Here is a 21776-nt window from a genome sequence, read left to right as displayed (position 1 = left end):
CCGTCTCTTCGTTAGACGTTCGGCGTAGTCGTGAAGGCTCCACCCCTTCTTCCAACAGATAGCGAGGCCAGGGAGAGGCCGAACGTATGAGATCCGAAACTTAGGGCGCATCTTCAAAGCTAGCTGTCAGTTCACATTCCCGACATGTGTTTCAAAGATGCGTTTGACCGGTGTCTTGGCGAAAGCTTTAAGTACCCCCGCCCTCCTGCTCAAATAAGAAATAGTAAGGAACTTTCTAGTTAAGCAGCTTGTGCTGTGCCGTGTGACGCCAGTGATATTAAATAAGAGTCCTCAGGGAAAGAAGCGTTTGCAACAAGCAAAACAAATGATGAAATGTGACTATTAAAATACTTTTCCCCGGCGTTCAAACCCGTATTCACTGTGTGAAAGGAAACGATCTTTTATTAAAATTAAAATGTGTTACTTTTAGTTTAATATGTGTTTTTGTTGTTGTTATTGTTGTTCACGCTTACTCCATAGAAACCATGGACGTCATTCACTTGGACTACAGCATCAATAGGGCCGTCGGTTTCAGACAAACGTTTGGAGAAACCAATGAAATTGCTCCGAAGTTGGATTCTAACCAATGGGTTTAAGAAAGGCGGTCCGCCCACCAACGCGCATGGGATGTTGTCACGTGTAGATGCAGGATCCGGCCGAGAGGTGTGGTACTTAGGGAGGATTGTTTGGGCCGGACTTAAAGGCGCCTCGTGTTTAATAAAAAACTTTCAAATATTTTGTTTCGCAATACCGCACCGACTATCACCTGCTCAAATGTACATGAACGAATAGAGTGCCGTATAATTTTACTGTGCACATAACCCTGAAAGTGCTATAGTTTTATTGAAAGCTGTTTTAGGTTGGTTATTGGTTCCGTTTTCACAGTCATGTCAATTTCATTTTGAATTAGTTACCGAAACAGTCCATCTTAACACGAGAGATTGTCTTATAGACGTTTCAGGTATTGGAAATAGATGTAACTTTGTCAATTGACTAATTTCTTTACCGTACCCTTGTACGATAAGGCTAGCTTACATTTGCCACTTAAAAATAGTAGTAACTCTTAAATGAAAAAGGTTATATCTTGTTTATAATTTTCTAATTATTTACACTCTGACCCAGAATAAGACAAGTGGGTACAGAATATGGATGGATGATTTACAGAGTGTTAGAATCTAATTAATAACCTGATTGCAAACCATTTATAAATTATAAGGGTCATCGTATTGTAAAGTGGTACCTTTAATACAGGCCAGTAACGTGCACACAATAGAGGGTACGCGCATGACGCAACAGCAGGTGGAAGTCACTGCGATCACACCCACTGAGGGGCAGAAAGACCGAGTGGCAGCAGCATTAATCGGCTTGGGTGCTGCATAACCACATTTAAAATGGGAATGGCCTGTTGTGCGATTGATTATACAAATTGATTTAACAAGAAATAGGAACTCTCTTTTTACAGACTGCAAAAAACGAAAGTAAAGAGAATCATCTGACAGATCTACGGTTGTATTACGGTTGCAACGAAAGACAAAGAGGGGAAAACAATACCCCTTTAGTAAGCCCTTAAAAGGACTCTAACACAGACATTACAGTCGTGGCCTAACGTTTTCAGAATGACTGAGAAGTACTGATTTTCACAAAGTTTGCTGCTTCAGTGTTCGTAGATCTTTTATAAAAATATTTCTATGGTATATTGAAGTATAATTACAAGCATTTCATAAGTCTCAAAGGCTTTTATTGACAATCACACTAAGTTTATGCAAAGAGTCAATATTTGCAGTGTTGCCCTTTCTTTTCAAGACCTATGAACTTCACTCTGGCTTACTGTCAATCAACTTCCGGGCCAAATCCTGACTGATGGCAGCCCATTCTTGCATAATCAATACTTGGAGTTTGTCAAAATTTGTGGGCTTTTTTTTTCTCCACCCGCCTCTTGAGGACTGACCACAAAGTCCTCAGTGGGATTAAGGTCTGGGAGTTTCCTGGCCATGGACCCAGAATGTCGATGTTGTGTTCCCTCAGCCATTTAGTTATCACTTTTGCCTGGAAAAGGCATTGTTCATCACCAAAACTGATGCATGGTTGGAAGAAGTTGCTCTCGGGCGAAGCCTTCTTCACAACCATTGAACTTCTCTCCTTGAAGTTCTTGTTGATCCGATAAATGGTTGATTTAGGTACAGTCTTACTAACAGCAATGTCCTTGGCCGTGAAGCCCTTTTTGTGCAAAGCAATGATGACTGCATGTGTTTGCAGGTAACCACAGGTAACCATGGTTAACAGAGGAAGAACAATGATTACAAGCACCACCCTCCTTTTAAAGTATCCATCTGCTATTCTAACTCAATCAGCACCACAGAGTGATCTCCAGCCTTGTCCTTGTCAACTCTGTCACTTGTGTTAACGCAAGAATCACTGAAACGATGTCAGCAGTTCCTGTTGTGGCAGGGCTGAAATCCAGTGGAAATGTTTTTTTCTGGAATCATGGCAAAGAGGTACTTTGCAATTAATTGTAAATCTACCTCTGTTGTAAATCTACCTCTATCTCCAAGTATAGTGTATACCTTATATTTATTTACTTTGTTTACCACGTGCCTATTTGTTACATGTCTTTCTTTCGTCTGCACTGAAAAAAACTGGAGCCACGTCATCTCGTCTCTCTGTGTACCTGTACATTATATATCAGAGATGACAATTAAGTTTACTTTGACTTTTGACTTTAATTGCGATTCATCTGATCACTCCTCATAACATTCTGGAGTATATGCAAATTGCCATCATAAAAACTGAGGCAGGGTGGTCTGACGCCGGACGGTGAAGCACACTCGGTGGGTAGTTTACTCAATTACTAGAGGCATGTAAGGATTGGGTTCAAGCAAGTCATAGGTAAGGGCACACATGACAATCAGGAACACAACAAGTATTAACAATAACACACACAGAAGCTATTTTCCAGCATGCCCCTGCGCTAAACTGCCCCCCCTCCCAGAGGTCGACCGTCCCATCGACCAATACCAGTCCTTCGCCATATCCTCCAGCAGGTCTCAAAAGACTGGTGGTAGCTGCTGAACTCCATCTTTGGGGACAGCTTCTGCGCGGAGCAGCTGGGAATAGCTGGCAGAGCTGGGTTGCTAGTGGGCCCTGGGCAACTAGCAGGCTCTGGTGGAGCAGATCCCCCTGGGCCCTGGCCATTCTTCCTGTACAGCTTGGTGGGGAACTGTTGCTGACCTCCCGGCTGTTTCCACTACTGGTTCCCCTGCTCCACAACTCCTGTGGCCTCATGCAGTTGCTCCAGTTACTTCCTCTTCCACTGCGCAAGCTGCTTCTGCAGCCCCTCCAGGCTGGCCCATTTCTGCTCCAGAGACTTGTGCAGCCGCTGCTGGTCCTGCTCACCCTCTTCCTGTTGCTCTGCCAGTTCTATGTGCTCCTGGGCCAACTGGACCTCCAAAGCATGACACACCTCTTTGCAGCCAAGCACCACCACCACCTAGCGGCCGAGTAACACTGCCTCCGCTGCCTCGGCTTGACGCTTCTGACGGTCACACTCACAGCTAGCCAGTTCTTCGTGCAACCACTCCCGATCCTGCTGGCTCTGCCATCGCTGTTCACTGAGCTTGCGGCACTGCTGAGCCAGCCGAGCATCAAGCATGCAGAATGCCTCCTCATGAAAGGTGAGCTGAGGGCTTTCACTGGCTGGTGGGCAGGCAGAGCCTCCAGAAGCTTCCACCATCCCCGGTCGCCGACCCCAACTCGGACAGGGTTCCAGCAGGCTGGCAGGGGCAGGTTCAGGGCACACTGCATGAGTCCAGGGCTTTTAGGAAGGATGTGGCGGCAGCCCCCCCCCTCTCCGTTGTCCCCTGCTCGTCTGCTGGCAGCTCTGGCACTGGCTTCCAGGCTGTAGCGTGCCCGGTGCCCTTTCTTTCTACAGCACCAGCACATGAGCTTCTTGCCTCGAGCCATCATCCCCTGAGAATCACCTCTGTTTCTCTAGGTGTGCAAAGCTGGAGTGGTCTGCTAGAAGGATGTTAGTGGGACCACTTTTGGTACCCCACTTCACTACACCAGTGTAGCATCTGGCAGAACTAGGCATCACGGTCGCAGCAGAAATCAGAGGCTCACTTAAAGGGGAAAAACAATACCCTTTTATTAAGCCTTTAAAAAGACTATAACACAGGCATTAAACAACCACTGTACAACACATAATGTGGAAACGCAGGGTGGTCTGAAGCTGCACGGTAAAGCACACACACAATGGGTAGTTTACAGAATAACTAGAGGAATGCGAAGATTGGACCGGGTTCACGAAAGATAAAGGCCAGGGCACACTCGACAATTGGGTGCACAAGTTTTAACAATAACACACATAGGGCCTATTTACAACTTCTCAGCATGCTCCGGCACTACATACTGTATTGACTACTCATCAACTAAATATCTAGCAGCATTTATACTCTGTGTAGCTGTAGTTTTTTTTCAGCATTCATTAAACACATCCTTGATGATGAGCTTTGTGTTTAACAAACAAAGTGGGGATGGCTAGATAGTGTTAGCTAGCCAAGATAAATGCAGTTTTCCTTATAAGGGGCTGCTCCACAAAGCAAGTTTCTAAAAACTATGTAGCCCAGAAACCCGATTTCAGGCCTATGGTCCACTGGTCCTTTGGTAACTTGTACGGATCCCTGTCGAGTCCAACTGCTTTTAATTGAAGCAGATCAGTGTCTGTTTTGCAGTTTTCCCACATTGCAGCATGTTTTGCCACTCAGTCTGGCAGCGTCTTCCAGTGGGAAAATGATTCTGATGCATACCTTGCATTATCAATAACTTTTTAATTAAATCAGCATACTAAATAGATTTTTTCTTGAATATGAAAAGTCACTTCTTTTGGGCATATTTTTCATATTTGTCTGTAGTTCTGTGTTGTATTGCTCTAGTCTCCATAGGTCTTTTGAGAGTATAGCAATCAGTTGTAAGACTGACGTTATGTGGAAACCAGTTTTCAAACCAGCTCCACTTGCATTGTCCGACAATGATATGTCTTCAGTACACAACAAAAAGCAGCTGAAGTCATTTTACTTAAGTGATATACAGCAATATTGGGTGCGATGTGTCCTCCGTAATAAGTCTTAAGTCCATACGATTGGAGGCTTGTGGGACCAGTCAATCAAATGTCTTAGTCTCCGCTTCTCTAGCTGCATGGATCCATCTCCTCTACAATATAATAATTACCACGAGCTGATTGGGGACCAGGGTGGTTTGCGTTGTACTTTGCAATACATTGTTGTTGCATCACTCAAAGATTTACAGCCTCTTAAAATGGTTAACAACAGATAATGCCTGGTGGTTCTTTTTTAAACAACACCTAAAGTTGTACATTTCACATACCTATAAATGCAAATGTAGTTAACGGTCTGCTAAACAAAAACATTAACATGCAGAGGATGGATCAGTTGTTTGATATATTATTGGTGGCCTACATGGACATTTATCTGTGGCCCAGGATTTAGAGTGAAGCATGCGCATGCTGTTGCCCCCTTGGTGGCCACTACCTATCAAGTGCCAGCTCCCAGGCCCTGAGCACGCATTAGGCATACTCCAGTGGCTCGGGGCATCTCCCCTTCCTTTAACATCCAACAACAGCTGTGCCTGAGATCACTCATATTTATAGGAGTTCAGCAGAATGTGCCGGCGTGCATGGAAACAGCAATGGTCTCTTTGGTCAACCATGCCTGTGGCACCATACTTTTCAGTATTGCTATGGATTAATGTGAATTGAGTTCTCATATTGAGTTTCCAAAGGAGAACGTGAGACACACACAGGTGTAAGTGGCTTGGCTGCATATTCAAACGATGTTGAAAATCATCATGTGTTAATTTTATGATTAACCACGATCCTGGTTTTGCTGATTCGATATTGATTCACAAAATCCCAAGATGGATCTAGTTAATTTATTGACCTAGTTAATCTATGCCTTTTCCCCTTCAGTTTGAAAATAGTTTTGCTGAATTTTACCTGTATCGGTACCTTATCATATACGTGACGCTACTTTCTCCCTCACTTATAGGAGGGTCGCAGCACCATTGTGCAATCGCCTCACGTTGCCATCTTGGTGCATTGTCTGGCATGGCAAGTGAGTGCAAGCATGTCAAGTCAAGCAAGGCTTTATTCTCACACCAGTCATTCCCATTACACTGCTTACGTTATGTAAAAGCAAAACAAATGAAACAAAAGCAAACGATGTAAATAGAAAAATTATATTATTGGATATGACCCGCTGTCAGTTATGAGAATATTGATAATTATTGTTATTTCAATGTTGTGGTAAAAACAATGCAAATAAAAGTGACTAAAAGTGTACAGGTACAATTTTTTTTTCTGGCTGGGTGCAAGAAGTGCAGAGGGTGGATGAAATATTTCAGTGTATTCATAAGTACAAGAATAAATGACATTGCTTTGCCACGTTGACATTACAGCACTATGCCTGTTTTTGACAACAGATCTGGTTTGATTGCACATTTGTGTCTTAAATATAGATTGAATATTGAAATCGAATGAAATCGGGCACTTGTGAATCGAATTGTGAGGTCAGAGCTGATTCCCAGCCTTAAGCAATACCCATATGTTCCTCAAATAAAAAGATTTGTAATTTATGGCATATATCTTTAACTTAAAGTCCGTCTGAAACATGTCATGTGAGAGAAATCATTTTTTTATGCTTTGACAGTGATAGATTTTGTTTTTAAGGAACTATACCCAAATGTTCATCAAATAAAAATATTTAGTTATGCAAGCCTTTGGCCTTCCTTTTGTGGTTTTCACAATTTGTTTCCAGTGCATTTGTAAATTTGTGTTACATTTAGAGCTTTTTAAACATCTCTCTAAATATGGAAAGCTTCTATATAGTATTTTATATCTCATTCCTATGGGGTTGATACCGGATCAGACTGAATCGAATCGTTAGCTTGTGAATCAAATTTCAAACTAATCAAATCGGGGCATCTGTGCCAATACGTAGCCCTAGTGAACATATAAGTGCTGCACATAACAGAGAAAACATTACAGCCGTTTCAGATATTTGTCTCCCAGTACACACATTAAAGTCAATAAGGTTAATACCAATACTGATGCTGAGGATTACATAATTTATGTCTTATGATTGCAGATAGGGGGCTGTAGGATTTGGGATGATTAATGTGTTACTCTTTTAGTTACACGTCCAAATCTTTATGAAGAATATATCTGACTTGCTTGCCAGGTATGCTAATGACGTTTATACTCATAAATAAGATGTTTTTGTTAAAGTGTTCAGAATTATAATATATTGACTCAATAGCAAACTGGAATATATATATATATATATATATATATATATATATATATATCATAATAAATGCAGTCTCTTCAAGTCCTGATGCTCTCTCAATGTGTGTAATATACTCAGTAGAGCAACTCCTATTGACATTCATAGTTCAAGAGCATTAATTACGCATAATCATCTAGCCATCTAGTGCTAGTGATTAAAGGCCATAGAGGACAAATGTTTCTTTTTTTGTTTTTCTTGTCTTTCTAAACTCTGCTATTGAAACTGAATCTCGTTCTGATTTCAGCCAAGACACCATTGTGTTGCTCTGCCTTTTTGCGATGTCCCCTTTAAATAATTATGGCAACGTAAAAATAACCCATCATTTACATATTCCACCGACAAGCCATATATCTCTTAAAATTTCATGATATAATAATGAAAATGCAACGAAAGTAAAGTTTCATTTGGCCAGCGATGGTGGATCTAGTTTGTGCAGTTATATAATGCCTTCTTTCGCCCAACAAAGTCCTAGATCTGGCACCAAACTGCATGAGGGAAGTTCAGACCAATGGTGTGTGTTATAACAGCGATAACCACGTCACACTCGCACATTTCCACTTGCTAGACATCAGCATTCCCATTGTCATAAAGCTTGATAAATGATGGAGGCTCGTACAAACTCTACTTGTTTACTAGCTTGCCCAGACTCTCATCTGATTTCTTCAGGTTTACTTCTCCATTTCTTTGTCTCCCTTTCTCTCACCACAAAGCCACCCCACCCCCAGTAAAGAAAGCGTGTAGCCAGGACTGGGCACGCACAGCTCACTGCAGCCACCCACTGGCTCCGGACCCTGCAAAACACATCAAATAGCGAGCCATCTGGAGTCCAGAGATTAGCGGGAAGTGAACACACTTCCTTCTGTTCATTTCAGCGCTACACCGTTTGCAGGCTTGTCTCATTACACTGACATTTCTGCCGCAGCCTCTTTCTCTGCTTCTCCAAACTTTCCTCATGTCGTTTGTTGCATTCGCTGGCATTTCCCTTGTACCTTTACGTGGAAAGTGAGAAAATGGCTTATCTGCCTTTGGGATTTTCTTATGCTTTGCCTGCACAGCAACTTTCACATTTTAATTCATGCTGATTTCAAACACATGTCACATAAACCTGTTTCATGCACATCATGAAATGCTACAGCTAGTTAGAAAATCTATAAATGTTCTGATTTTCCATTCAAATATTTACACCATTTTCACATTTACTGCCTTTTTCTCTACACTTTGGAATATTTCTTTGTTTACTTCCTTAGAATATTCATCCCTTATTTAAAAAAATGTGACAATGTTTTTGCTTTTGTTAAAAAACATACTAGTGACATTGAACACACACCTGCATTACTGGTAATATCACATGATGGTTTATGAAGAAAACATTTGCATGTTTTTTTTTCTTTTTTTAAATAAAATTCAAAAGCTGCAAAAAAGCAATATATACCTGTCTCACACCTAACTGCTGCGAAGCATATTGCCTTTCATAATCATTAACCAGTGGCTGCAGTGCACTGGGAGGCACTGTTTTTCCTAACGGGAAGCAGACAGAAGCAGGAAGCTGAGTGACACCGCTGATGAAGATGATAATGTCCACGTGACGTGGCACATGCTGTAACACCCCCCACCACAGGATATTAACGTGCCCTGCAGCCCCCACAGCGTCTCCCTCCATGGCTGCTCAGCACTGTCTGCTGGCTCACGCCTCTTGCTCACTTTCCAGGCACCCACCCCCCCCCCCCCCCCCCACTCCTTTGTTTCCACACCACTTCTGGCATGGGGGCAAGTACACATTCACAGTCTCACCCTGCCCCCTCCCTCGGTGCCTCCCCACTCACACACTGTGTTGAGTTTCTCACCTGTTTCTCTGGTCGTCAGATGCCTTCACAGAACCTGCTGCTGACTGCATACATGTAGGTGTTACTTTCTCTCTCTCTCTCTCTCTCTCCCGCCCCCATGACCCCGCCGTTCCTCAAAGCCTTTGATTGGTATCCCTCTTGGCCCTTGGAGGCCTGATTCGCACCCTCTGCCTGCTCTCGCCCCCCCCCCTGCAGGAGGGCACAAGGCATTGGCTGTTTCAAGGAGGGGGTCCCAAACAAGCTTGGACACCCCCCCCTCCATCTGCAGCTGTCAATCAGTGGCTGGGGCTTTCATTTAATTATTTTGTTTTATCATTAATGTGAGGCTATAGGAATGGGGGGGAGGCAGTTGGGTTGGCAAAGGTCTACTTGCCCAGGAAGATACAGAAACATTAATAGCTCTCTATTTCACACCCAGGCTGGAATAGGGCTTCATGGCACACAGTGAGTCAGTTGCTAAGTTGGGCAGTAAAATTTGGGTTCCCCCAAACTAATCTGACGACTGCTTTTATCCAGGGCAAGTGACTGTGTTACAGTACAGAAGCTATGTTGGGCTGACTACAGTTTAATTTTACTTGAGGACTGACAAAACTGCTCAAAGTAATGTATCCAACAAACGGCAATTTTAAATAACCGTAAAACTATGGAAACAGGACTTGGATTGAAGTATAAACAGCCTTCTTGTGCCCAGCGTGTCTCTAAAGGGATGCATTAAAGCTGAAAGTTTAAGACTGCTGCTACTGAGAATAATTTGACATTTATTTACAAACAAAATGATGATACAAACTTTCCTAAGATGGTTCTTGATCTTTTTTTTTCTATGTGTGTATGTATGAAATGCAAAATATAAAATGGCTCAAACTGTCTGTTATGTGAACAGCTTTCTTTAAAGTGAGCTGCTTGGCCCTCAACTCGTTCTGAAAGGTGTCGCCACAGCAACGGTCTACAGTACAGTGTACAGTGTACAGTGTATGCCAGAGCGGAGAGGCAGCTTCAGACTACGGAGTGAACATGTAGAAAACGGTAAAAATAAATAAATAAATAAATAAATAATGTGCATTAGAGTTCACCTATGACAGGAGGGGCTCGTTCTGGAGAAGCCAGACAGGAACAATGGCTATCAGTGTGACAGGCTGTGATAGGGACAGCTGGCATTTTCAACATTGCATTAGACCAGAAATAACCACAGACACTTTGCCGTCCAATTAAACAATGAACTGAAAAGATGCTGAGGACTTTTACGAAAGCCCGGGCAAGTTAGATCCATTGTATAGTCATAACACGTGGTATTTTAATCCTGTTTGGCTTCACAAAATAATAAAGCAATGATGCAGAAATATTTCAGTGCTTTTTTATCAGGCATAAAGAGAGACCTCAAGCTGATCGGAACGTTACCCTGGGATAACTTGCCTTTATCCAAGTCTCATTTACGTTCCTCTTCCTACCATGACTGTCAAGACTGTGAACTAATAGACTCTGCTTGTCTGGATTTTTTTATATATATATTTGCACCCTGAGTAACTGACAGATTCATGGACAGCACCGTGTCCTATGTAGGCAGTAGTGGAGGAGCAGGGGCTTTTGTTGTGAAGGCTGTTATTTCAATGCCATTCCTAACACCTAACAAACCCCGAGAATCAGACTTTCCTGGTGTAGGCTTATTAGAGCATTACTCGGCCTGCACCATCTTGCCGTTGACATATCCATCCAAATCTTCAGTCCCACTGAAGCTATTTATCCATTGGGAACCTTTATCTTTATTATTGTTATCTGTCTCTGTGGAAAGCTCGCAAAAGTCTATCTGCAGCAAAATCTGTGTTTCTAAGAATGATCTACCTGTTATTTTATGTATGGTCTGTCTTCTAGTTAATTGCCTGTCAGTTGACATATGCATGGCAGTGATGTGTAAAAGCCCAAAGCACTTCATTTCCACGTGACTTTTATATAACAATCCAAGCCATGATTAAGAGAGAGTAAAGAATATACAGAGTTGCCTCTCAGCAAACTTCAGCGCAGTGCTAGGCGTACAGGATCTAAATATACTCACACTGTCTCACAGGCCGGGTCGGCTCTCTCCTTATTGACTGTAATTAACACCAGCCCTGCCCTGCCAGTTACAAGTGGCACAGGAGAGCATGCAAGAGTCTTTTTAAAACTTAAAGTTATAAAGAAACCGTACACACTCCAAGCTTTAAAATCTCCATTCACAACCTTCTTTCATGATATGGTTGTTTCCACATTTGCTGAAATGTGATTGGGGGGGGGGGGGTACATTTCTCAGTACCTGTTTTTTTTTTAGCATTTTTGGTCCATTTTCTCCCCCATATATCTGTAGCCAAATCAGTCCTGGCTGAGCTAGCCTGTGTCCCTGCCAGAAAACCAAGGGCGGCTGGTGTGTTTCCTCGGGGTCATGTCCCGGATTGCCACACCTTTACTGTACTCTGGGAAAGCTGACCATCGAATGGCAGATCAGCGTCCAGCAGCTCACAAGCACCTAGCAGAATAATGAAGCTGAAAAAAACCTATGCAGTTCTCCTTTCCTCTCTTGAAGCAACGCTGGTTTGATGCCACAGCGTGGAATTGAGCAGTCGCCTCGTCATTTTTGTCTTTATGAGCCAGTGATGATACTTACCAAGGATGAACCAGACACACAAACACACAGCTCGCCTCTCCCATGCTAGTTCAATGCAGGAAACGAAAGTCAAACCTAGTAGAACAAGTAGAGCTGCTAAAGGATTAAGATTTAAAGATCCTACAGCTTCAGACTTTCCTGAAGTCACATTTTACCTTGTATAAACTATCTCTCCAAAATACAAGGAAGTCCTACAGCTTCAGACTGTCTCAGTTTAGCCTCTTTAACTTGTTTCTTCAAAGTAATAGTCCTAAAACTTCAGACAGTACTAACGTGTCACAGTTTACCTTGCTTCACTTGCTTCTCCAAAAGAGCAGAAAGTCCTACATCTTCAGAATTTACTGAAGTGCCACAGTTTACCTTGTTTCACGAAAGAATAGACAGTCCTGTGTCTTCGGGCTTTATTGGAGATTCATGATTGAACAGGAAGTCCTCCCTGACGTTTCAGCCTTTCACAGTATGCTGTAGTGAATTCTCAGAAGGCTTATAGCAGACAAATAGGGGATGAAGTACCTAAACACACAGTGGACCATTTGTTTTGGAGCAGCTTTTTTTCAATGGAAGCAAACAGCTCCCAGAAACAATCCGACCCAATTAATTACCCCTATTATTCTGAGAAGCTATGGCTTCCCTTTTAAAATGGGCCAACCACACTGCAGTCACTGTGGCAAGCTCATTAAAAATTTAACAAGGTCAGAAATGATACTCTTTTCTTCATTATTCATAATGCCCTTAATTTCAGGTATCATTTCATTAATCTTATGTAAATTAGCTGTTTAATAATTTACCTTGACATTTTGTATCAGGTAGCATTATCTTATATTTCTGTGGCTTGATGCCAATTAAAATGACTTAAAACTGAATAGATACTCAGATAGCCTTAAATTTTATACCCCATCTGTGGGATATATTTCATCAGCTTAGGGTCCATGCTGTGTGTTCACATTTTTCCTTCATTCAGCACAATTAAACGTTACAAAGAGATACAGTACATACAACTGGACTAAACCCTACTGAAGTAAAATGGGAATGTGCTGCATGTGACTATTTTCCTAACATACCAATTTTCTCTGTAGCTTGTATATGCTGAGCTTAGGTGGAATGAACATGTATTTCTGATGTAAATTCCGGGATATGTTTTTTTTTTTTTTAACAGCCCAACAGTGAGCGACAGTGTAATGTTATCAAATTGGCTTTTAGAAAGCCCATTAAATGTGCAGTGCTTGTTAAACAATCAATATTTCTTTGGTTTACCTTGCCTCTGCTTCTTCCACTGCCCCTCCTAAGAGCCTAAAAGTCCATTTATACTTTTGCATTGAGTCTACAAAGAGCTTATGCCATGGCCCACACCGATGTGAGCATTTTTACTTGTGTGTTGGTGTGTCTGTCTTGCTCTGCAATTACACCCCCAGAACACTAGGTGGCCGGGCATAGTGATTTAAGTTTCCCTTAAACATTTTTACTATGTCATAGGAAAAAACCCAAATCAGATTGCTGACCATACACGAGTACTACGCTGTTGTCTTCATCTGTAGGCATCAATATATAACAGGTTAATCTTGTCTCAACTGTATGGCATTTTATGATGAGATTGCAGATTACAAAGCAAACCTATCGAAGCTGGTGCTTTTCCACTGACAAAGAACCAATAGGTACCCAAGCTGTACCGCGAAGAGACAGTGCAGTTCCAGATCGCTTTGGTTTTCCACTGCAGAAGGGCCAGATCGGCCAAGTTTAGAGAGCGACAGTGACTTAAAACCAAAGAGACGCTTATTGTTCACACAGTATACATCACGATTTGCTATGTGCTGATTTCCACTAGTATGTCTGTGGGAATCGCTGTGTTATGTTAGCATCTAACGCTAGTAGAATTAGCATTTGCTTGCATAAATTTGCATTACAAATCCATTCCATTCAGACATTCTCTAGTACTTTTTTAAGTAAGAGGTTGGACATTTTTAAGTTCCGAGGTATCGGCAATGCATCAATACATCATGATGTGATAAACTACTAATATTGAATAACATATAGAACATGCCCCTTTTCCTTCAGATAATCTATGCATATCAACACAGATCATTGGTATCTCCATGCATTTCGACCCATCAGCTCAGTTTAGTCACCCTTTCAGCCCTAATAGTAAGTAGGGTCATGTTAGCACAAGTATGGCTCAGTTCTTGGTGGCACTGGAAAAGTATGGAGATGTACCAAAGCCAAGTGCATGTCTAGATGTGATCTTTGAATTTCATCAACACTGGAATCCTGATTCTCAGAGATCAATTCTGTCTTGAGGGATTTCTGAAACAAAGGCTGCCCTTATATGTATCTTGTTGCTTATATCTCCAGTCTACCACAAGGCTTTTTATGCTTTATATTTAAATACACCCCAAGCTGGCAGAATTGCCCAAAAAAGGCTGAAAGCTCAAAGGGTTGAACCATGAATCACACTAAAAACAGGTCAGTCATAAATTGCTACCTTTCTTAGGACAGTGGGAATATTTGCATGAATATACTTGCAGTGTTATTTCACCATCATCCTTCAAATGAGGAGCAAATGCACATGTTGAGGTTACACAATGAAAATAATAACATATTTTGAAATGTGTCCACCTGGACCAGCCACTCTAAAGTCATTATCACAGGTCTGCATCAAAACCAGATCAAATTACTTGACTGTCAACAATTATAAAACGTCTCTGTTGCTGTCACTGAAGCAATTCCATTAACCAGTCACAATAACTGCATAAGATATGATAAATGTAGTTATAAGCTAAAAGCTATATTGTGCTCTCTGTCATTTTTATAATTTAAATTTCATGCAATATACTCCCTGTCTGCCCACACAGATCAACCTAGTGTCAAGCTAATTTATTAATAGCCAGCTAGTCCACAGAACAGATCACTGGAATTGGTAGGAGGCAAAACATTATGTTTTAACTGCTCTCTGACATTCGCGTAGTTCAGTTGAAAGTATTAGAAATTTTGAGATATCTTTATTTTGAAATATCAGTATTGAAATATATACAGTCTGCTTAAAATAAAAAAGTTATAACTGCAGAATGTTTTTGAAAGGTTTTGAAAAGGTTTGTGGCCCCTTTTTAATCAGTTTGGTTGTGTCTGTTGGCCATCCCGGAGGGTGATGGGAAAGATTCCCCAAGTTGTTTTTCAGCCCCAGATGCCGGGCCTTGAGACTATTGATCGAGACTGTGTGTTGAGGCTTCAGGTTGAAAGAACCGCTTCTTAATTTTAGCAGCTTGTCCATTTGTGTGGGAAACATGAAGGACAGTGGTCACAAAAACATTATCTTGCTCAAACATTCCTTCGTTTTTACTCCAGCTAAACGTAACATTTTATAGTTTCTAATATAACCAATCAACAATCTTAATGTATAAACCTATTTTTAAGACTGCACCAAAAATAAATGCCGTTCCATCTGTTTCGCCAAGCCTTAGGCTTTGAAAGCCTAGTTTAGTTGGTTAGTTTTTGGTTAGAAGGTTTTTGCCAAACATAAAATAAAAAGAAAAAAAATTCTTATTCTAAAATAAGACAGTCAGTACTTTTACATGTACACTAAGAAAATCGAATTATTGTGTTAGTCCGACTAAAATCGGAACTTTAAAGTACATGAATACATGTTTGTACGACTGAAACCGTACTAAATCGAATTTCTCGAAGTTGGACTAAGACAGCCAGCTAATGTGATTTGGAGTCTATTGACTCTTGCATGTATACACTCAATCGGACTCAAACTGGACTAGGCGTTCTGCGCATGGGGTATAATCTGAGGTAGTCGTCTGCCTCCGAGTAACATCGTACAAAAAGTACGGTACTTCAAGTTATTGGTTTTCCACTGGCGTAAAAACTGGTACCAGCACCAAATGGCATACATCACAATGTAAGGCGGGGTATTATGCACTGAATTCGAAAAATGGCTGTAGTACGACTGGACCACGTGGAAAATTAATACCAAAATCGCATGTTATGCATATCCAATTCTTACATCGCTAGTCAGCTAGATTAAGATCAGAGTTTTTCTTACCTTCAGTTTGGTATAGATATGGTAGCGCAGAGAGTTTAAGTCTCGCTAAAACTGAAAAAAAACTTACCAAGTTCAGTCATTTTAATTATTATTCATTTTCAAGGTTATCAAGTATATTTTTCAAAATCAGTTGCCTTCGCTGTTTTTGCATGAGTACTGCATGCTTTTCCCCAGACAATCATAATAATTTTCTTGCTTGTTGATTAAATCACTCCTAGGTGGGATTGTGGGAAATTTATGTTAAACTCCTTTTTTGTTTCATAAATACCCCAATATTTATTACAACAAAATCACATTGCTATATTTGAAAAATCTCCAATACCGTGCTGTTATAGTATATTATATAAAATGCTTTCTTGTTATGCTACCCTGATCTTGTTGTATCTGTTCTTCCTGCCAGGTCGCGATTAAAGTTTGTGTCACTTCATGTGTCCACGCATCCATTATTATTCATTTTTTTATTTTTTTTAATGTCTGTGACGTAATAGGTCAACCGGAAAAAGCCCAACACTAACAGCCAAAAGGAGCCATATCGCCACCTATTGTAGCAGAGTCGGACATACTTCCGTTAATAAATCGATCCCCCTTCCGTGCATGTGTACTGGGACAAGGACAGTAGTCCGATTAAATGGTGTAGTCGAGCTATACTGTAGCTTCACTTAGCTATGCATGTAAATGTACTAAGTGACATCATTTTCTCTAAAGATTCTGATTAGGCCAGTCAAGCAGAGTGACATCAGAGGTGGAATGGGAGTCAGCAAGATATCCAGCCTTCATTCCTTGGTCACAGTTACATTTCCCCAGCTTCTGGTAAACACTTTTGTCCTCTGTCTTCTTTATTGTTGGTTTCTAGATGAATTGCAGTATGTTTGATACAGGAAGCAAGTGGGTCAAGATCAACTCCAACTGAATTATGTGAAATTTTAACTGAAATGAAAATAATGGCAGTGTGGTTTTGGTATTATATATACATTGGCTCAGTATGATTTCACAGTATAAAAGAACACCTTTCACAGATTGACTTCTAGGGTCCAACGCATTTTCATAACACTTAGTAATTAAGTAAGTAAGTAACTTACTTTGTAAGCACCTTTCGCAGACAAAGCAGTCACAAAATTCTGTACAAACCTGAAATGCAGGAAAAAAAAACATTAGAGAAAATATAAAACCTATTAAAAACAGACAACGCATAACATAACACGATTTCACAGGATCGGCTCACATTTCACCAAAAATGTTTTTGGTAAACTGTACCGAAAACTAAACTGCAAACTGTTTTACCAAAAACATTTTACCACGTTCGCATCTTTTTAGCTGTGCAGATTTTCTAAATTTCAAGTTGATGATTGAAACTTTAGACTTACCAGTAAGCAGGCACAGTGACAAGTATGCTAGTTGTCACTCTAGTTAGCAAATGACTTGAATTAAACCAAACAACCAGTTATCTTCAGTGAATTTATTAAATGAAAATTTGACACAATTTTATACCATTGGTTGAGTTGACTGTTTCCCTGTTAATATCCAAGTACAATTAGAAACAACATTATTCCTTAAACCCACTCTAGAAAATAATGAGGTAAAGTGATTTTATTAGGAAATCTACCACATCATTATTCTGAGGCAGCAGAAATTGCTGAGTCTGCCAGGGCTGTAGGCTTTCTCGGAGATGGCTTTTGAGGGCACACTCGTTGCCTGGGAAACTCAACAACTTAACGAAAACTTGACATTAAATTTTCATTTGTGTGAACGCATCCTGAGAGTTCAGTCTGAGATTCAGCCCCCTTGCCTATTTGTGATGAAACAGTCAATTTAAACCTTTGCAATCCAACATTAGAGTGTTGATACCATATTCAGCCTGTTCCCATATGTAGGACTTTCTAAGCAGGACAGCAAACTGAACCCCCTGATATGAGGTAGGACAGAATAGACACTTTATTCTGGGGTGGAAGTGGGCAGAGGTTTAACTAAAGGGGCAATAAAAAAAACAGGCATATCAGGCCGAAGGGGGCGACTGAAATACACAACAACTGAAAGTGGTGTCAAGTCACAGACGGGCTACAAGTCATAGCTTGGTCTGCCATCAGGGTCTGAGTGCAATTGGGGAGAGAAAAGGAAACTGGAGCTTATATAAGGGTTTATAAGGGAAAAAAAGCAGGTGCAGAGAGTGAGTGGACTTGTCACCTATCACAGCCCCACTATCTCACAGTCTCTCTGCCAATGCAATATGTTCTACTGCCCCCAAAAAGGAAAACTTTTTTGGACATCTTGTACCTTCTGTGGAAAGATTGCATCTGCCACAATGTCTGTCCTTCTCCCTTTCATTCTCTGCTTTTTTGATTCAGTTTTATTTTATTTCGCCTCTTTCACACAGGTAAACAAAACATGGCCACTAGGGAACTCAGGAAACATCTGCTTGCCTGATCCAGGTGAAGAATTTGCATGTGAGTCAAGCCCATGGTGTATTAGAGCTGCTTTGTTCGCAGATGATTTATGAGGCCCCAGGCATCTGAGAGCTGGGTTGGCAGGGTCTGACCCGGCAGCGTGGCCCCAACATTGCTGCTGGATGGGGCTGGCAGACCTCTAGTGCTTGCTCTGCAGTTAGACTGACACATATGGGCTCCGAGGGCACCCTCACCGACACACCCCCCCGCTATTAATCACGGCACGCGTGGAGCAGTGCTGAGAGGGGAGCACGCAGCGTTTGTCTCACACCCCATCTCCCTGCAAGCCGACCCGGCAGGGCAGCAGAAAGCCAGGCATAGAACGTGGCCCTCATGTCCGTCATAGAGGCACTCGAGCATCCTCGTCTCCCCTCGCCTGCTGTCCTGGCCGGGACGGCGAAGCGTAACGGAGCGTGTGAAGCTGAAGCAGTACCCCACAGTGCTACAGTGGGGACACAGAGGGCTGCAGTGCCAGTAGCTCAGTTCTCTCTTTATATGAAGAAGGAGCAGATTTACCAAGCTCAGCAAAGGCCGCGCCTATGTTACTTGCTGAGTTATATCTGATTTTTTCAATAAAATTTCTCATGCTAAATGAATCTGCTGTGATGTAATAATGTAGTGCAATTCATTCAGATTACACATTCCAGATAAGCAGAAGGCATGTTAATTGCTTAGTATAGAGATTCTGAAATAATCTTTGCGAAGACACCCCATTCCTCTAATTCTTCTTAAAACGTATCGCACGCTCTTGTCTTTGGTGACGGGACTTCTCCGTAATACCAAAGGACGCAGCTGAATTTACATAAGCGGGGGCAATGCAGACTGCCGTGAAGCCGGCTGGTACCCCAGCAGTCCCAGGGTTAACTGGGAAATGGTCCCCAGATCTTGGCATGCCATTTTATCGGAGGTAGAGAGACTGTCCTTGGAGTTGACATTGAACACACTTCGAATGGAGGCAGCCACTATTTGACTTTGATAAGGGCTCAGCTTTCATACGATAAACAGTGCTTGCTTTTAACTGCTTCACTGCCACACCTACGTTCTCCCAAAATGGGATCTTCGGCTGCATTTCCCTGCAGTGGAGTAGCAGTCTGGCATGTTCTCTGGGTCTCTGTCTCTAATTGTCTCATACGTGTCCTTCCTGTGTGTCTCTTCCTCAGTATAAAGGCTCGTGCTATTGAAGTGCAACAAGATGGAAAAAAAATAAAATCCAGGGCTGAACACAAAGGGCATGAGGTGAACTGTTTGCCAAAAGGCAATGACAGGTTTAGCTGCGCTGAGACTCTGGCCGTAGGAAGTCAGGAACCCTCTGACCCGCAATGTCCCTCTCCTCGCCTGCTGGGCTCCCTGCACCCTGGCTTTGGCCTTCAGGGGGCTCTATTTGTGTACTATCAGAAAAATGGCAGGAATGTCCCAGGACCGCACAGCTCGATCGCACGCCGCTGGAAGTGCTAACATCCTCGTCTGTGTGTAAATCATCGTGCCATGTTTGCGTCGTATCATTACGCATCATGCGCGTAGTGGCAGATTGCCAGCGGGGGAAAGACAGCGAAATGGCACAGCTCTAATTGCATAGTTGATTCTTGTAATAACAGATTTACTATGTATACTTTACTTGACCATATCTGTTAATCACCCTGTTTCAGGGTATTACACTACGGCTCATTGAATCGACAGCCTTCCTTAATCAATACGCCTCCTGCTGTCTGTAAAAGATAATGAGGCTAGTGAGAATGTCATACTTTCACACTTCACAGTGACCCTCTGCCATGAACTTTAACTGTAAATAGTCTGATATGAAGCGGTGGCCATCTGCCAGGCAGCTCAGTCTTCCTACATCTCCAGAGTCAACTCACCAAGTGCTTTCTGACCCGTTTATGAAAGGAAGCTTTTGCCCCATAAACACGACCATGTTGCGCTCAGATGTGCCTGTGGGTGAGAGGTGATACTCATGAGCTATGACCTTGCAGTTGAAGCCCCTTGATGTTATTCTGCCCTCCGCACTCTTTTCCTGTTGCTGTGATGAAGTGTAACTTACGTCTCCATTGAAGGTCTTGTGGTAGCCTGGCCCAAAGCCGGCGGCTTTCCCCCAGAGACAGACTCCGGCCTGTTTCCCAGTGCCTTCCATGTGCCCGGGCCGCCCCAGCTGCCGCACCATGACCATGCAAAGCAGGAGTTTTATATAACGGCAGGAGCCCAATAGCCAATCAGCACCCATTTCCTTCTCTACACAATCGCGGTCAGTCTGCCAGGCATGTACCCCCCTTCAATGGCTTTGAACAGCAGCATAAGCTTAATACATACTATATATTTATTCATTTAGCCTAAAGATGCTGGCTCAAAATGAGAAGATATTTTTCATACCAGAGGAATACCGGATACTGTAAACATCACCATGTTGTAATTCATTATATGTTTCCTTTTCCAGAGTAACTTGCATGGCTGTTGTGGCAAAAAACGGCAAGCGTGAATATACAAAAAACAGGGTCTGTGTCAGGAGCACCTAAAGTGATTGGCGCCAGGGGCCACATTTCACAGCTTGAGGTGCTTCTCTGGCCCCTGCTGAAGGGGTTATGCCATGTGGCATATCCAAGTAGATGAGCTCTGGGTAGCTGGGGACAGCAATCACATAGAATCAGGAGGCAGCAGATCTGCACTGTGATACAGCCCTATGCTAAACATCTTCATCTGATTCAGTTCTATGTTGAATGTCATAATCAGATACAGCTCTGCATTGAAAAATCATGATCAGATACAGCTCTACATTGCCAGATACCACATTACATTGAAATTACAATCTGATTCAGCTCTACATTGACAATCAGATGCAACTCTACACTGAAAATCATAATCAGATATAGATCTGCATTGCCTTAGCCATACAAGATCTTTTCCAAATACAGATCAACATTCTTCACCAGATACAGCTCTGAATTAAAGCGCTTAACCAGATCCAACTGTAAATTGAGAATTTTTATCAGATACAAGCACTGCACTCTGGAGCTTTCCCAGCTGAAGCTCTCTGTCTTCACTGACTTGTGGGTTGCTGTCAGTGTTTCATGGATAACATCTGCTGGCTGTTTTTCTCATGCATTAATTTTGACTTGTTTATCCAGAAGCTGACCTGGATTTCTGTTTCACATATATATGTACACGAATATTCAATTGAAAAGCATTCTGTTTGGCAATTTAGAAACACCAATTAACCTCAATGTGTGATTGCGCATGTGAAGGTGCGTGTAAGAGCCCTGATGGACAGGCATCCCATTCAGGGTGTTACCCGGCCTTTGCAATATGCTCCATGGGATAGGCTAAACGCTCATTGTGACTTTGTATTGTATAAGTAGTTTGAGAAGTGGATGGATGGATGGATGGATGGATGGATGGATGGATGGACATTCAAAAGCAGTACGTCACTCTCTCTTTCTTTGCTGAGAAAGTGACCTCTTGCATGCCTTT

At 42.1% G+C, this 21776-nt stretch overlaps 2 long non-coding RNA genes across 2 annotated transcripts; both read right to left on the bottom strand.

Annotated features, from left to right (window-relative positions):
* Positions 1-2700: 2700 nt before the first annotated feature.
* On the bottom strand, positions 2701-13266 carry LOC125706162 (uncharacterized). The gene is made up of 3 exons (XR_007381916.1): positions 9206-13266; positions 8794-8879; positions 2701-8350 (listed from the first exon to the last, which is right to left on the bottom strand). It is a non-coding gene; the product is annotated as an uncharacterized LOC125706162 (long non-coding RNA).
* An 18-nt stretch (positions 13267-13284) lies between these two features.
* Positions 13285-20460, bottom strand: LOC125706163 (uncharacterized). Its single transcript, XR_007381917.1, has 3 exons — positions 20356-20460; positions 16956-17004; positions 13285-16725 (listed from the first exon to the last, which is right to left on the bottom strand). It is a non-coding gene; the product is annotated as an uncharacterized LOC125706163 (long non-coding RNA).
* Positions 20461-21776: the final 1316 nt, after the last annotated feature.

This window comes from Brienomyrus brachyistius, chromosome 13 (genome assembly GCF_023856365.1).
Source record: "Brienomyrus brachyistius isolate T26 chromosome 13, BBRACH_0.4, whole genome shotgun sequence".
Lineage (NCBI taxonomy): Eukaryota > Metazoa > Chordata > Actinopteri > Osteoglossiformes > Mormyridae > Brienomyrus > Brienomyrus brachyistius.
This window is presented reverse-complemented; position numbering and strand designations above follow the sequence as displayed.